At 47.7% G+C, this 16,928-nt stretch overlaps 1 long non-coding RNA gene across 3 annotated transcripts in view; it reads right to left on the bottom strand.

The window, feature by feature from the left end:
- Positions 1-1,702: 1,702 nt before the first annotated feature.
- Positions 1,703-16,928, bottom strand: part of LOC137856740 (uncharacterized) — a 51,414-nt gene continuing 36,188 nt past the window's right edge. For 2 of the 3 annotated variants that reach the window (XR_011096752.1, XR_011096751.1), the window contains one exon: positions 1,703-16,225. This is a non-coding gene — a long non-coding RNA (uncharacterized lncRNA). The remainder of the gene's footprint in view (positions 16,226-16,928) is intronic. The other variant, XR_011096753.1, reaches the window with a different exon arrangement.

The following is a 16,928-nucleotide window of genomic DNA, read 5'->3' as shown; positions in this document are numbered from 1 at the left end:
GATCATGGGTAGCATAGCACAGGACAACATACGAAACCCACAGGGCTGATAAATGACAAGAACTTAAAATAAATTCAGCCGGGACTGTCTCAACAAGGGCATAATCTTTACCCACATGAAGATCCACCTGAGCCCCCTGTGCGATTTGAGCCCTGGAGCTGAGGCCAGCTCCCATTTATGTCAAGTGAAGATTTTCCATTTGCTTTAATGGACCTGGAACAGGCCCAAGCAGAGCTGTACAATAAGCAATGGTTTTATTCAACAAGAGAAATAGCCTTCTCCCCAGTTCCCTCCTACTCCCTTGCACCAGCTGCAGGTCAGGCCAGGAGCTCCGGCTCTTCGAGCTGTGTCTTCCACTGGGGAGCCGGGTGGCATTTTCTTGGCCAACCAATGTGGCATTTTCAATGTGGAAAAAGACTTGTTCCATTGCCAAGAGCAACAGCTTCAGATGATGAGCTGGACTGTGCCTGACTCAAACATCCACTCATTTTCAAAGGACACCGTGTTGATTTTATACCCCCCTTTGTTTCTAAACTGGGAGCATCATACCTCTTGCTGTGGTTACATTTTCCTTCAGAAATGTATTTTGTCTTAGAGTGGTAGCAGGAGCCCAGAGAAATACACAAGTTGAAAAGACAACAGAAACATTTTTTTTGCCAAGGAAGGATGGATGTGAGTGAACCTGCCTCTGATAACCATGGAAACAAAACACGCGTAGTACAAAAATGATTCAAGCTGTTTGGAGGACTGCTCTGGAAGGCAATAACTTACGGCCTTTGAGGCAGCACAGCGAAACACCTCAACCAAAAAGCCACGAGAGATGGGTCAACTTGCCCTTATTCCTCCCAGGACCTAAATCAGATCACAGGAACTTGTGCTTAGGTCATACCCCTAAAGCCACCACCACCTCACAGCTAACCTGTTAAGCTTTTCCAGAAAGATAGCGCATTAAATAGATATTGTGCCATGCCTGGAGCACTTCGGTTGTCCCACAGCACCATCATACCCAGAGCTGCTCCCTTGCACCACGCATATGTGGGATGCTTCTGCCCTCCCCATGTCTGACACTAACTCGCAACCCACCCACCAAACAGAAACCCCACGTACCCCCTGGCACACAGCACAGTGCCTGAAACACGACAGGAGCATTTAATCCTCCTGGCAGCACATTACTGCAGCTTTCAGACTCCAAACGAGCTCCACGCCGCCGCAGCCCTCCTTGTAAAATTATTTATCACGGGCTGGTTTATGGAGTCTTTTATTAGCTTCATATTGGCTAATAATGGCCTGGAGGTCTTGCGTCCATTGGCTTGATGGATTCTGGGTTTACGAGGCAGGGAGCTGGGCTCCTGGAGGAGATTTGGAGCCTGGAGCCACGCTGTCTGTAGGACACAGATTCAGGCAGCGAGCCGCGATGGGGCATGCATGGTGCTAAGCACATGGTGCTGGGATCTTGCTCCAGTGGGGACTCCTCACCAGGCATAAATCAGAGATGTGTTTTCATCCTGGATTGCCCCCAGATGAAGCTGGGTTGCAAGATTTTGTGGATTTGTGTTTTCTTAATCTTAAGGTATCAACCACCCCTTTGGAAATTACTGGGGGTTTTCAGGAGTCATCCATTTTGATCCATCCTGGATTCCCAGCCCCAGAAACACTCCTTACTCTCTATCACCCATGAACCTTGCAGGTACACAACCCTTCCTTCAAATCCCTAGGATGAGGGGATAAAACCAAGCCAAATTAAAAATGGTTTGTTTATTATAGCAGCCAGCTCACAACAGATATTAACAGATGGGAAGCAATGCAGAATACAAATGTTCTTGTCAGGTAACAGGCTGGTGGCTTTTCTCTCAGTGACCTGAAATATAGGCATGTTTATGATATTAGAGTCAATATTCTGGGATTTGAGGCTTATAAAATAATACTCAGCTACAAATTACACAGTAGTTGTAAGATGAAAAGTCCAGAGATGCAGGTAATGGCTTCGTTAGAGGCTTCCTGAGTGCATGTGTTTGTACAAGCTTACACATAAATGTAAAATACACACAGAATTGAAGAGGAGAAAGCTTTTCTACAATTTCATTTTTTATTGACCTTAATAGGGAAGAGCCATAAGGGAAAAGGGAAAAGCTTTTGTTTTGGAAAATGACTGCTGGCTTTGGAGAGATGTAGCTGGCAGGCACCAGCTGACTGCTAAGTGTATTAAAAGAAGCTCCTGTTTCCAACTAAATCTTCAAAATAAAAAAAAATAATAAAAGAAGCAAAGAGGCACTCCACAAGAGTGCCATTTGTCCTTCTATTTATTTTTTTAATAGTGAGCTTTCTCTGGGCAGCACTGACAGGAGACTAAATCCTTTCTCTCTATTCAGTGTCCAAAAACATCTGTACTGGGAATGGGCAGCCGCAGCAGTGACCTGAACACAGCAATGTCTGTCCTGGTGCTGGAGGCAACATCCAGTGCCTCTGGACTTGATCCAGGGGACAGCAAGCAGCTGGCCAGCTCCTCATCAAAGAGCAAGGGGATGCAAACACGGGCACAGGCAACTGAGCTCAGCCGTGACTCAGGACCAGCAAAGTCTGTGACATGTACAAGGTCTGTGGGTCAGCCCTGGTAGCCCAGAACATCTGTTTTGGTCTCCAGAGGGCCTGGCTCTGGTGTCTGCTTTTTGGGTTACCTGCCCACCTGAGACACGACACCCTCCTTGTGCTTGCCACCTGCCTGGCCCCAGTTGCCAAACGAAGTCACTGACACGAGGCAGGTGCCACGGAGGTTTTGCAGCCCCCCTTCTCCCCTCCCTGTTTTTGTTACCAGCAGCAGCATTTCTCGTGAGCCACAGAAACCAGATGGCCTCAATGTGAAGTCAGAGCACGGCAACCTCTGTGCTTTCCATTTTCCAAACTTTCCCTTGAATCCATTATTCACACAGGTCATTCTCTGGCAAGGTTAAATGCAAACCTCAGCACGCTCCCTACCTGCCAGATAAAATTAGAGCTCTCATTGCACAGCATTCAGACACCCTTCCCTTTCTCCATGGGAAGTCACAAAACTATCACCAAGCTGCTTAAGTGTGACAGCAGAGAGGATTTAAAAGAGATACCTAGGAGCAGGAGAGCAAGATGTGCTTACAGACAGCTCGTTTCAATGAGAAAAAGTAAGATTTTAAGTTGTTGTGTAGGAAATGCTGGTTTAACAGCATAACCACCAGGTGAGGGGATGGCATTTTCTAGGAGCCTGAAAAATGTCTGGGGCCAAGGTCGCTCTAGGAGATTTAGAGACTCTTGAACTACTTCTTGGCTTAAGTCTCCTCTTTTTTGGCAGCCAGACCGCACTGAAGGCTGCACTTCTGTAATGGTGGGAGATCTGGAGGATGCAAGAGACCGTCAGGTAAAAGAGCTCTTCATTTTGTATGATCTCTGAGTACACAGAGGGCTTATCTAAGTGCAATGCTCTGACACTGGTCTCCTTTGAATTCAGTATCTGGTGCCATGTCTTTCCTCTAATATCCATTAGTGCTCCATGTGCTTTCAGTTTCCACAGACAACATTTCTCCAGGTCACAAGCACTTCAAACACCAGTCCCAGGCTCCAGCTTCGGGATTGCTGGCCAAATGCTTGGCCCCAAATGGGGAAGTGTCCTGGCACTCCCCATCAAGGTCCATGGGCAGAGGAGGTAGCTAGGACTGAAGCCTCCTTATCACATATATTTACATGAAAGTCAGTCCTGAACCAAACCTCTGTCAGGTACCATTCCCCCTTCTGCCTTATGGGCAGCTCCTTCAGCTCTCTCCTTTGAGTGCAGATCCCAAAAGAGATATTCTTGGCTACCTTCCCTTTGCCCACCTCTTCTGTGCAAACTACAAGCGCTGAAGTTATTTTCTTCCAAAGCTCCCAATTTCACGGAGGAGCACAAAAGAAGCTGCAATCAGTTATCTTCTATCAGCCAAAGTGAGACACAAAAGCTTTTTCTGTGCACTGAAATAGTGCAGCAGTGCGAGGTACACCACAGTCACTGGCTTGGGCAGAAAAGAGAGAGGAGCAGAAGGAAATCCCCAGCCACCACACGTGGAGCAAGCCCACCAAAGCAGGACAGCGCTGCTGCTTCCAAGTAGGCTGAACTTGCAAAGGGAAACCCAAGAGCAGAAGGGCAGGCTGATGTAGACACAAGACTCCTGTTCAAATATTTAGGGTATGACCACAGTATGTTGGTTTTTTGTCTTGTGTTGGCTGTCCAGGACTGGAAACATACCTGGAAGCCAGCAAGAGCCAAGCCTTAGTGTCCGTCTTTTTGCCAGCTTTCCAAGAAAACTTTACTTCTGATTTCACAGCTCCAAGCTCAGCCTGTCATCAGCACACAGCTCGCTAAAAAAGGAGGGTAAGAGCTTCTTACTGTTATCAAAATTCTCTGGGGAGTGATGGGAATGAAAGACAGGTCTGTTGTTAGATACAAACACTCCAATAGCTGAATAATCTTTTTTTAAGAGCCTGGCAGCCTCCCAGTCTCCTGTTCTCCAACCTGTGATGGGACACAAATCTGCTCTCCAGGACCTGAATCAGGCTGAGGGCTTTACAGAGGGGATGGAAAGGTAGCCTCGGGGTCAGTGGCTGCAGCCTGAGCCTTCTCCCAGTTACACCAGCACCCTGAACGATGGGCTGAACATTTCCCTTGCCAACAAGGCTGCAGGGGAGGAAATACAACCATGGGAGCAAATTCCAGCTGTGATGGCACACACAAAACTGTTGATACTTACATGGGAGTGTTATCCTAGAAGGAAGGAGAAAGACTTTGCCCCCAAGCCTCACCTCCTTCAGCCACCACTTCCATCATCACACACCTGTACAGGCATGCTGAAAGTCAGATCCATCCTCCAGGGACACAGCGATGCACGGTGAGGAGAGCTGGGGTGTGCAGGGATCTCCCCAGCACTCACAGATCCCCAAACCCTGCAGTGAGACACCAGCTATCACACAGATGGATTTCAGACACCATTTCTTGCAGAGATTTAAGAGCTAGGAGTGAATCAGCTGGCTGCTGGGTGAGACGTTACCACGCAACAGCCTGCTCCTGGTCCCCCACCGATAAAAGAGAAGAGGCCAATTACTCTCCTGTCACAAGCCAGAGATATCACACAGAGGCTTTCTGGAGTTCACCTTCCTGAGAAGGAGAAGAGGCTTTTTAGCAGTCTGCACTATAACGAGTTGTCTGAGAAAGGGGCACACCTGGAAGAGCAGCTAGAATTCAGATATAATTCTGATTAAAAAAAAATATGACAGATGTGTCAAATTAAGGCAATTAAATATTTGTCTCATGCAGAAGGGAAAGAGGTGAATCTTTTGGGAGTCTTCAGAAGATAAGTTATTTTCCGGAGGATGGGCAATAGCCATACTAATTTTCAGCATGAGCCCAGTGACCAGGAGGTGACTTCCCCTCCAGGCAGATATTTTAACAACAGGATCTCCTGTCTCTTGCACATACAAAATTAAAAAAAAAATCTAGGTCATTAATATCTACAACATCAGAAACTTCTCAGGGATTTGGAGTGCCTGTTCCAATGTATGATTGCCATTAAGGTGAAAAAAATCCATAATATCAAACCAGAGTTACCTTTGTTGAAACTGGTGCCAAGAGGAAGCAAGTTGGAAGCTGGGACATACTGGGGACAACCCCCGAGGCGAGGAGCATCATCCCAAGCCCAGCTCAGTTTGCTGAATGGTGCCAGCTCCCTCCTGGGCCCTTTCTGCTGATAGCAGCAAGCTGCTGTGTGGTCTGCACGGAGAGGCTGCAGCCTGCCAACGCCTTGCTCTTTTCAGCTGCTTTAATTATTCCCTCATAATAACTCTTCCCCTTTTTCTATGAAGAACAGATGATGGACACGGATCGCAGGGTGTCTCAAGTGCTGCTGTGTGTATTGAGGGAATGATTTCCAGCCACCTTCCCCAGATCTGCAGGGGCTGAGCTCTCTCCGCTGACTCCAGAGCCCTAACTTCAACAGTGACAGCATTGCCAGTGCTGATATTAAAGTAAATGCTTTCCATCTTGGGGCACAAGTAACAATAGTCAATATTTTTGGTGAGACTGAATTACAGGCAACAGTTGCAACAGCTGCCTTCAGTTTTGGCTCTAAGGCCCTGCTCCCCAGTGAGGTACAGCACACCATCTGATGGATTCCACACTCTGTTCTTCAGTTACAGTTTATTAAAAGATGGATTAAAACATTGGCACAACAGTGGCCACAAGAATATTTTTCCAGCAACATCATCCCAGAAGGCTCTGGAGACACAGAATTGTGTCTAATTTGGGACATCATTTTGGACACCAGTTTGAGCTGGTACTCTGCAAGCCAACGTTCATTGTTAAAGTAATATTTTGTTACTGAAAACAAAAGCATAAAACCAAAAACACTATGTCCTCACTTGACTTGAGGAACGCATGTTATTATATTAAGTCTGGGAAGCACCTTTTGAGCTTCGAAGTCAAAACAAATAAACCAGCCAGGCAGAGGGGAGTGAGCAGCAAGACCTGCACCAAGCTCAGCAAGTTGCTCTTCCCACTGTGCTGCCCCGATCCAGAATTTAATGCAAGATGTGCCGCAGGGTCATCAGCTTCTTCCTGGCTTTCAGAGAAAAAAAAAAAGAAAAAAAAAGTGAGACTCTAACTGCAATCCAGGCCCTAACTTCATGGAAAAATCATCATGGGTAATTGAGTTAGTTGACGCAATGCCATAACAAGTTATAATTCAGGAGGAGGCAGGGAAGTGGTGGGAGCTGAAATCAGCACAAGCCAAGAAGCAGCAACAGACCCCTGCATGAGCTGAATTTCCCCCTGCTCACCCCCTTGCTTTTCTTGCCAAGCATGCAAAATTGTCCAGGAAAGCTTAGCCAACCCCTCTGGTGTGAATGAAGATGCAGGACAGGGAGCAAACCTTTGGAGCAGTGAGTTTGATCTCTGCTGCACTGGGGAAGCTGAGTTCAGCAGTCTCCTTCTGTGCCAAGCCAATAATCTGACCACGATCAAAGAGGTGAGAGAAAACACCAGTCCTGCTCAGCTCAGCATTTCCCTGCAGCTGGGATGCCCCATCCTTCAAACCATGCCAGCAGAGTGCTGGCACACACATTCCCATACCAGCTTTCACCAGCATCAGCTCCTTCCTTTTACAGGGAACCATATTTAGCCCCAGTCAGGGTTAAACATCACCCCAAGTATATGACAGGTTTCAAATTAACTGGTCAGTGTGAGAAGGAACCTGAGTTCCCACATGCCTTTAAAATATTAATAAATATATTTATTAATAGTTTGTCCACCGGCATCAGGCACCGCCAGAGGACTGCACAGAGGCACTGCAAGGCGTCAGCCCGTGTGCTCTGGCCAGATCTCCTGGAACATTCCCTGTTTGTTTTTTTCCTAGGTATGACTCCCTGCTTCACTCTGAGAAAGACACCTAAAACATTTCTCAGAATTACACCGAGACAGAGAGATGGTGAGGAGATGCATCAAAGCTGTGGGGTTGCCATTTACTGGCACCCACCAGGAAAAGTGCTATGGTCAGCCACAAATCCAGTGGGCACTAATTACATGACAGCAATAACAAGTAGGCTTGCAGAGCCCTGTGTGTGCTTCAGGGACAGCCACCAAGCAGATGTGGTTCAGATGTTCCCTTTAGGGGCTCACTGCTTTGTCCACGAAACCCTGGGAGGTGCCTTCACCAACCCACCCCTTCACTATGAAGGAAAGATGTAAGGCATCTCCCTGGCACCTTTTACCTTCCCACTCCTACTTTCCATTTTCTTTAATATACAGACATGTGCTAACACCCTGTCCTTCGGGGAGCTGGCCTGGATTTTCCAAAGTCTGTCCTCCCACCAGAGCTTGTCAGAAACCACAGGCAGATGTGTGGAGGAGCAGGAGGGGAGGGAAAACTACCCCATGTTTCATCTTCCTTTGTGCAGCAAATGAAAATTTGCTATCAGGTCACACAAGCTGGGTTCAGTCCCCTTGAGATATCCTTCTTAATGTGAGATTAAAAAAAAAAAAAGTAGTATTTCTTTTTACACGTACTTGGTTTCACACATGCTCCCAACCCACCCTAAGCAGCCAGCTCCTGAATTTCTTTGAAGAGCAGCTTGCACACAGGGGATCTTACCTGCGAAGCCGTGCATGTTGTGCCCCAAAGCTGGGTTGACAGAAGGATGCTGCCTTCAGGAGTAAATGTTTTTCTCCGAATGGGTACCACGGGAGTCCTCTTTGCCTCCCATCCCCAAACCAGACAGATGTGCCTACAGCTGCTCAGTACCAGCACTCACAAAATGCAGATTTTCAGGAGCTATTGATCAATGCTGAAGACAAGCGATAAATAAATGAAAGGAACAACGCCAACAGCATCCACAAGACTGACCCCATCCTATGGAAGCCAGCCCCATGTTGTATCCATCTCTTCCTGCCACCAGGCCAGCCCACCAGCAGGCTCGGTTTGCTGAAATCAAAGGCTGCTGGAGCCCAGGCTCCTCTTGGGGAGCAGAGCGAGGGCACAGGCATCCCTCCCACCTGAAATAACACCTCTTCCCTACACATGCACCCCGCCCAGACTTCCAGATGTGTCGAGCAGAGCTCCACCATACGAGCTTCCTGCAATGGGAACAAGAGCTTGTCATTACTATGAGGGGAGAAGTAATTTGCTGTGCTTGCAGCTTCAGCCAAATTGGGCCACACAGGCAGGAGTTTGGGGTTTACATTAGCATAGCTCCAATGGCTTTTGCCAGACCATAACAGCTGTCCCCCATGTCTATGGCAGGTTGAATTAAAGTTGAGCCCCCAAAATAGCACAGATCTCTCGCAGTCAGAAGACAAAACTTAACTCTTCCTGTCTCGTTCCCATATGTTCCCTTTGGTGCATAGCATCTTGCAGTAGAGGGAAAAAAAAAAAAAAAAGAAAAACCTTACACACTGACAGAAGCACTCATTACAAACATTTCAAGCCTGTCAGTCAACACTCCTTTCATCTCACCACTTCAGGGAGCTGTCATCTGCACAGAGGACCTCGCTCAGCGTGATGTGAGTGTGGGGCCGTCAGTGAAAAGCCACCTGCGAGCGTTCACACCTTAATGTACACACTTCTCAGAAACCGGAGCATATCTTTAAAGCTACAACCACCGAGATCTACTGGAGGCTTTCCAAAGAAGGGGAAGCTCAGGGGAAGAGCAGTTGCCACCTTACATACCCCACACATCAACACCGGAGATCACCATTTTTTTCCAGGGGAAGAATTCCCATCAGTGTTTTATGGTACCTATCCAACCTCAATGACATTTCTCTAGTTTGAAGGTTTGGGGGATTTTTCTCATTTTTTCCATTTCCCAGACATACCCAATCCCAATGTTAAGCCCCAGCTGCACAAATCACTGCACAGCAGCAGAGCCAAGCCCAGAAACATCCCATCACCCTTAGCTGCCAGTAAATACCTGGAAATGTGTCCTTTCACCTTGACAAAAATCTCAAATCATCACAGTTCATGTTCACCACAAGCAAGGGGAATGTGAATGGGCTATGTAATTAGCAAAGTACATTATTTCCTGATGAGCCATTGACAGCCACTCCATTTTTCAAACTCAGTCCCGACTCAGAAGGATTGTGCCAAGCCAGCGGAAGCAGCCTTTACCTGGTGTCCTGCCTCTGACTCAAATTGTTATTGTAGAGAAAAGCTAAGAAATGAAAGATCAGCAGGATAATAAATAATTAGAGTAGTTCACCTAATAAAGAACATCTTTCCTCACTTAGAAGTTGCTATCCTATCTCCAAAAAGCTTGGAGATTTATAGATTGGAAATCACTGAGTCAACCAAACCCATTCCCATGCATTTTATGGTCTGTAATTTAACCATCCTTAGATCCATTGAAAGCATGTGGCAAGACATTCCCTTACAGCAGCAGTGATGCCAATGGCAAGGACAGGATCACCAAGCCAGGTGATCCCCCACCACAGCTCTCTGAGCTTCTACCAGCAAGGAGACCTCGGTCTCCAGCTGGGCTCCCCTGCAGCTGGCTTTTCCCAGATGTTACCAAAAAATGACCCTCTCCATCGAGATTTTTGGCCACTTTCAGCCCCAGGTTTCTAACATATCTGTTAACAAAGCCGAAGAGGAAGAGACACCCATGGGCTCTTAGCCATAGCCTACATCTTTCAGCTTCCCAGTGTATCTCCAGGGTCACCACGCAGCAGCTCCATCCCTTTCCAAGGGGGTTCTCTTTCCAGGGCCAGCACAAAGTTTGCTGACCACACCCCAAATGCATCACACATGGCCTGAAAACCCCTCATTCCTTCACCACACCTTCCCCCAAAAGGGTCATTCTCACCAAAGATGCCGTGACAAGCAAATTTGCCAAGAGGTGACACGGTTTCCCTGGCAACTGGAGCAGCATGCAAGCAAGTTTGAGTCCTCTGCTGTACCAGCCCCAGCACGTACTGCAGCACTGATTACAGCCACAGCAAGGAGGGAGCTGGGCTATAATGCATACCCTCTAACAAGTCAAGGTAAATGCACACCACAGCATCCCTGCTGAATAGTTTTAAATACAATCAGGGCTGGATTTCTGCCAAGGCCCTGCTCAGCTGACACTGATTTGTGATGAGAAATGAGGCTCAGCTTTGTTTTAAGTGGTGGAACTGCATCCCCTGGGTTGTGCAGGATTTTTATATATATATATATATATATTTATTTTTTTTGTCAGTGGTACCATTTAAACCGAGACTGGAGTTCATAGAGCACAAAAGACATGAGATTGGATTAGACAATCACTTTTTAGCTATATAAACTGGTACCTCTGAGGTACTGAGGGCTCTTGCAAAAGGCCCTTGTGTGATAAGAGCAGAATCTTATTTTCTAGGAGTACCTTCCCAGAGGAGACTAGATAGCAAGGTGTGCAAGAGATTCATCCCTCCTTTGGGTCACCAGGAGATTTCAGCTGTCCCCACGTCCCAGCACCATGTAACGGTGCCTCTGGGGCTTTTGCCCACCTGCACCTGGTGGGACTCTGTGGGTGTTAGTGGAGAGCTTTGCACACCCACACCTGTGAGATGGGATCTGGCCGTGCCAGGGAGGATGGTGAGGGTGTCTGGAGGTGGAGCACCTCCTCATCTCTCCAGGGCTCCTTCCTGACTCTTCAGGGGTAGGCTCCAAGCCCCTCTTCTCCAGCAGGACCAGGTTGAAGGCTGGTACCCAACCCACCTCTCTGCAGCCACTTGAGGAGACCAGAAACTCATCAGTAGACCATGGAAACATTAATTACAGCAAAGCCAAGACCTTATTGTTCCCGCTGGAAGACTGAACCCATGTTATCTGTGCTATTTCTTTGCCCCTAACCAAGGCACCTTGGTCGTGCCACAGGCAATGGTCTCCAGAGGTACAGCTCCAATAGCCTGAGCTCGGTGACATGCCACCACTCCAGCAAGGACGCAAGCCAGAGATGCTGGAGGAGGCAGAGCCTGGCCTCAATCCCAGTTGAGGCCACGATTTAGCAAGCACATATCTAGAAGAGGTCACTCAAGTGCCTCCCCCTTAATATTTAAAAGCTGTTTCTCTTTTCAGCCCTAGGTCTCTGGAGTGCTCGTGTCTTGCAGCGTGACCAACCACACTCACATTTTTCAGATGTGTATAAATGTTAAAAATAAACCCTCTGGGTTTCTCCTCAAGCAGGGATGAGATCAAGCCCTTCAATAGCCCATCGCAGCTCCGTGTCAATTTGCAGTGATCCTTGAGGGAGAAGGGAAGGGCAGGGGGAAGAGGGAAAAGTATTTTATAATGGAAAAGTGATGAAACCACCCATCCCCTCCTCACTGCACAGCAGGAGAGCAAAGCCTGCAGTCCTGGGGAATTAAAAAGGAGGGGGAAAGAGGAAGAAGATGTTCCTGCTGCTTGAAGAGACTCCAGGGAAGGGCGTTCCTGGTGCATGGGGTTAATTATGGCTTTATCTGTGCACTTGGTCAGCCTTTAGAAAGACAAAGGGGTGCATGAAGCAGGCAGAGAATTGTGGTAGGAGATGGAGAGAGCCGAGATGTCTTTGAGAAGGTGACACCGGGCACACTGCCTTGGGTCGGGGTGGCAGCTGGGGCTCAGCACACATCCTTGGGGCAAGGTGGCAGGGTTATAACCTGCTTGATAACCTGCAGGGGTATTAAAGCTGCATTTCTTGGAGTCACATCTTGTTGTATTGTCTGGATAACTGAAGGGAGGAATGGCTGCGGCCCCTCCTGGTATCAAGGGGTTTGCTGGTGGGTTTCTGGAAGACAAAATGTGTTCAAGAAGAGGGATTATTGGCTGGTCTGGGAAAGATTTTTGAGGGGAGCTCACCTTTCGCAGCTCATGTGCATTTCATGGAGTCACCCCATGCTGGTACCAGCACAGCCTGCCCCAGAGCCCCTCCACGACTCAGTGTCCTTCGCTCCCTGTTGCCAGTCCCAAAGGGCTCACACAGGGCTGGTGGGGCAGCACCACGGAGGCAGGACCAGCCGAGGGTGAATTCAGGAGTCCAGCAGGAACCATGGTGGGGCCATATCTGGAGCCCCCATACAGCCCCACACAACCTCTTTGTTCCCTTGGGCTCATGTCACTGAGTTTGCCAAGGGAAAGCTGAGAGGGAGTTTGCTTTGTAGTGGCCAAGAGGAAAGGAGAATTTGCGGAGGATCCAGAAAGAGGCAGGAAGCTTTGTGTTTTGTTTATCTTTCCTTTTTCTTTTCTTTTTTTTTTTTCTTTTTTTAATCCTGAGAATGTATTTTTCATTGATTTTGGCCTGCTAAATATCCTCTGTCCTCCCACTCCTGGATGAGCAGAGCAGGAGCAAAGGAGAGCAGACACATGGGAGAAGGAAAACACCTCATGACAAGAGAGAGGGGCAGGTCGGGTCCAGATGTCTCAGAAGAGCAAAAATGCCCCTTGACCTAGACAGAAACCATCCTCCTCTCCCCACCACCACCCCCCTCCTCAGCACACCCTGCCCCAAAATGTGACAGGCTGGTGTGGGGCTCGGCACCATTCAGAAGTGAGCAGGGTGCAGGCAGATGCATCTGATGCTGCTTGTGCACCCCTTTCCCCCATCTCCTCCTCCTCAGATCTCACCAAGCTGAAGGTGCCAGGCTCTTCATCTCCTTCCCTTTGTGCTCCATCCTTCCCTGCCTGACCAGGCACCATCTCTCTTTCCTCTCTCACTTGCTCTCCACCAACAATCCATGCTCCCTCTACTTCAGCTCCCACCCTGGGTTTGCTCCAGCCCAGCTCCCACCCTGCAGTCCCCTCTCCCAGAGCCTGTTCCCTGCCTTGCTAGCTCCCAGGACCACTTTTCCAGCTGCATCCTTCTGGTCACTCCGGAATGACCAGCTGTGCTCTGTGTTTTCAAGTCTATGCTCCTTTGGCCTCGTGACTCAGATCTCTCCATGCTTTTTTTTTTCCAGCTTCTTAGTCACTCCTTGTGCTTCCAGCAGCACTGAAAATTACTCTGTGAGCAGTGTCAGCTCCCTTCTGAAGCTGTCCTTTACCAGGCTGCCTGCAAGAAGGCATGAATAAGGCTAGTCATGTGCTAAGACCTCTGGCCACTCAATACTTTCTCATTATTTCATCGCACTCCTCACTCCGTCTGTCATCGTCTGAGGGCTCTTGTCTTGAGCTATGATGGTGCTGCTTTCTGGCACACAGATATCCTTTCATTTGGAGCATCCCGTGATGGGGCCTCTTCACTGCTAGAAAAAATTGTATATAAATAGCTCACAATGCACCTCACCCTTGTGATCGCTGCAGGAACACAGCTAATGAACAAGCCCATGGCACACAAAAGTGCATTCAGACTGTGAATATCACCAGCATTTAGAAAAAGAAAAAAAAAAAAAAAGTATTCTGTGTTATCCTAGCACCATAGCCACGACTGGTGGGATTTACCTTCTCAGGCTCTTTCCAGCAGCACTGTCCATGGCTCTCCAAACAGCCAACAACCACTTATGATACTCTCGGTTGTTATTACAGAGGACAATTTAGGCAGTAATTTTGATGGATGTGGAGCAATATAGGTTAATTAAAGAAAGAGATATAGGGGAAAAAAAATAATAAAAAATCAAGGTTTATCAACTGCTCATCTCCCCAGTGAGAGAACATTTGGCATTACTTCTCCCTGCCCCATGGCCATCTACAGAGGAGGCAGCTCAGAGCTTCTTTCCTAAAACTGCTGAACTGCCATGCACAAGACTTATTGGAGTCAGGATCAGAGCAAGCGCAAATTATTGCACACTGCAAAATATTTAACATTTTATTCTAGGGAGAGGGGTCAGCCTCCCATTGCTTGATGAACCATCAAGTGCGTCCTGCCAGCAGCTGAAGAGCTAATTACAGCCCCACGCCTGCCTCACGGGACCTCATTCCTCTTCCCAGGAATGGGGAGAGAGGTCCGTGCTCACACTAGTCTCCCTGCTTAAGAATTGGGCTTGATTAGGTTCTTTTCTGTTCTTCATATACACAAATAGAGAGCTAAAACCTGGGAGCTCATCTGCCAAAAATAATAATAATAATGATAATAAAAGTTGGAAGGGCTCTCTCTGCATAAACTCTTTTAAAATTTTAGTATAAATTTGTGTTGCCTCTTTCTTAGTTTCTTTCCAGTTTTGTGTTTTTAACTGTTTTGCTCCTACGATTAAAATCATGATCTCTAGGACAAATTTAAGGATAGAGGAACCCCAGTTAGGCAGGTTAAAATGGTGTCTCAGGAACATTAAATATCGGGTGCCAGAGAGACAGGCAAGAGGAAGGAGTAGGTTTTAGAATAAAAGGTTTTGAGATCCAGGGAGGATGTGAGACCTTCATCTGAGGGGTCTCAGACATAGCCTTCTAGGCCAGCAAATGATAAGGGTGGGGCTCCTTCAGAGGTCTTCACCTTGACAAAAAAATGTGGCTGGTTTCTATGGCAGGGTAATTGCTTCTCTCTTGTGCTGAGTACAAAGATTAGAGCTCCTGGGATTTCAGATGGGGACCAGCAATTTGCTCTGTTTGGCTTAACCACCTTTCAATGCCATCTCCCTGCAATTCTGGTGCTCTGCACCAGCACACGGGGTTTTATTTGTGTTAGGTGGCTGAATGTGAGCCCACCACGCAGTCGGGATTGTTAATGTTATTGTTCTGCCTCAGCAGCGTGAGATTGAATTTCTACCCCTCTGTTTCTCTAAATGCTGCCCGTGCTCAGAGGCAGGGAGGCCTTTTCCCGTACGCATTAGGCACACTCGTGGCCGCAATCAGAGCAGGTTAAAAGCAATCCCAGCCCTGCTTTGCCAAGCTTGTGCTTTAGGAATCAGAAAGTGTTTATCATTGGCCTCAATGGCTATTTCACACCAACACCAGCAGCTCACATAGTAGCTATTGATAAAATATTCTGTTGGCACTACAGGGAGCTTTCTCTGATGGCCCAGCTGCGAGAACATTTGCCAATGTTACACACTGCATGCCTATTAGGAATAGATGTGCTTGCTGAATTCTCAAAGAGCTGGCTTAACAAAATCAGCATTAAATGGAGAGATGCCAACGTGACACAACTACTGCATCGTTATTTAGCATTTTGAGCACGTCAGATTAAAAGCATAGGCACTGCTCATCCACGTTTATGGAAGTGATGAAATTCAATTCACATCACCCATTCTGAGAGCCTAAAATCAGGATACTGTTGGATCACCTGATTGCATCCATCTCTTTATATTTCCTCCTGGTCTCACTGTGAGCCCAATCCCTAATGTTCACATTTTCCTTGGATGTTTGTTCCAGTGGCTAATCACTTTACTGTGACAAATGTGCAGCTTAATTCTGGCTCGAGCCTGTCTGCCGTCAGCCACAGGTCCTTGCTCTGTCCTTCCTGTCAGGTACGCAGGGATTTCCCCCCAGGGAGATGCTGCTAGATGATAATCAGATCACCTCACTGTCTCCTTTCTATGAAAACAGCAAAAATAAAATAACTCAAGATCTCTGTCTTGCAGTTCAAAGCATCTTGTCCACTCAAGTCACTTCTTTGTCTCCTTTCACCAGGGTTTGATGGCTCAGGGTGACTTTGCAGGACAGTGAAAAAGGAGCTGTGATTTCTGCTTCACAGCCTGGTCCAGCCCATCTGTGCTGCATGGCCATCTCTCACCATCCCCATGTCCTGGATTGTGATTTTGGTGTCTTCAGGGGGCAATGACCTATCCGGCACGAGTGATGTCTGCTTCTCTCTGGATCTGGAAGGAGATGTTCAAATACACATTGCATGAACAGGCCTGGCTTTCCAAGCAGTCTGGGTCACTGCTATTATCTTAACTACCTCTTGTCTAACCCCACATTCCTCTCCCTACCCAGAAAGATGTTTTGAATGTCACAGATCAGATGGGGTAAGGCATCGGGGTTACAGCTTTAAAGACACATCCAGAAGATATTCACATGCAATTCATCTCTCCCCTTTATCTCCCTTTGCCACTGCCATTCATCAGCTCCCACAGCCTCTCAGATCTTTCCTGACAGAAAAATAAAGAAGTGAAGGAGGGCTGGGTGAGAAATGCTGGTGATATCCACCATCCACCTGCGTTGTAGATGTCTGAGCACCCGCAGTGCTGCCACGCTGCTCCGTGCACACAGGCACGCTCTGTCGGAGGTGCAAGAGAGGGTGTCCTTTCAGCCCTTCTGCTTCAAAGGGGAGGGATGTTTTTCTGCCAGACTGCCACGGGGACTTTTAAACAGGCTTCCCATTCATCCAGAGGTCAATTAACGTAGGCACCTTTGGTGGTATTTTCAGAAGCCCCCAGATACCGGAGGGCTTTGAAACGCTGCCTGCAAGCACAGAGCCAGGCTCTGTGAATACCTGGACCCACACAGCAGCACTGAAAGCCAACCAGCTTACAAGCCCCAGGTTTTGACAAACACTCATTTTGCTCTACTCTCCGCGTA

The sequence above is a fragment of the Anas acuta genome, chromosome 5, assembly GCF_963932015.1.
Source record: "Anas acuta chromosome 5, bAnaAcu1.1, whole genome shotgun sequence".
In the NCBI taxonomy this organism is placed as follows: Eukaryota; Metazoa; Chordata; class Aves; order Anseriformes; family Anatidae; genus Anas; species Anas acuta.
Note: the sequence above shows the minus strand (reverse complement) of the source record. Positions and strands in the feature narration are given on the sequence as shown.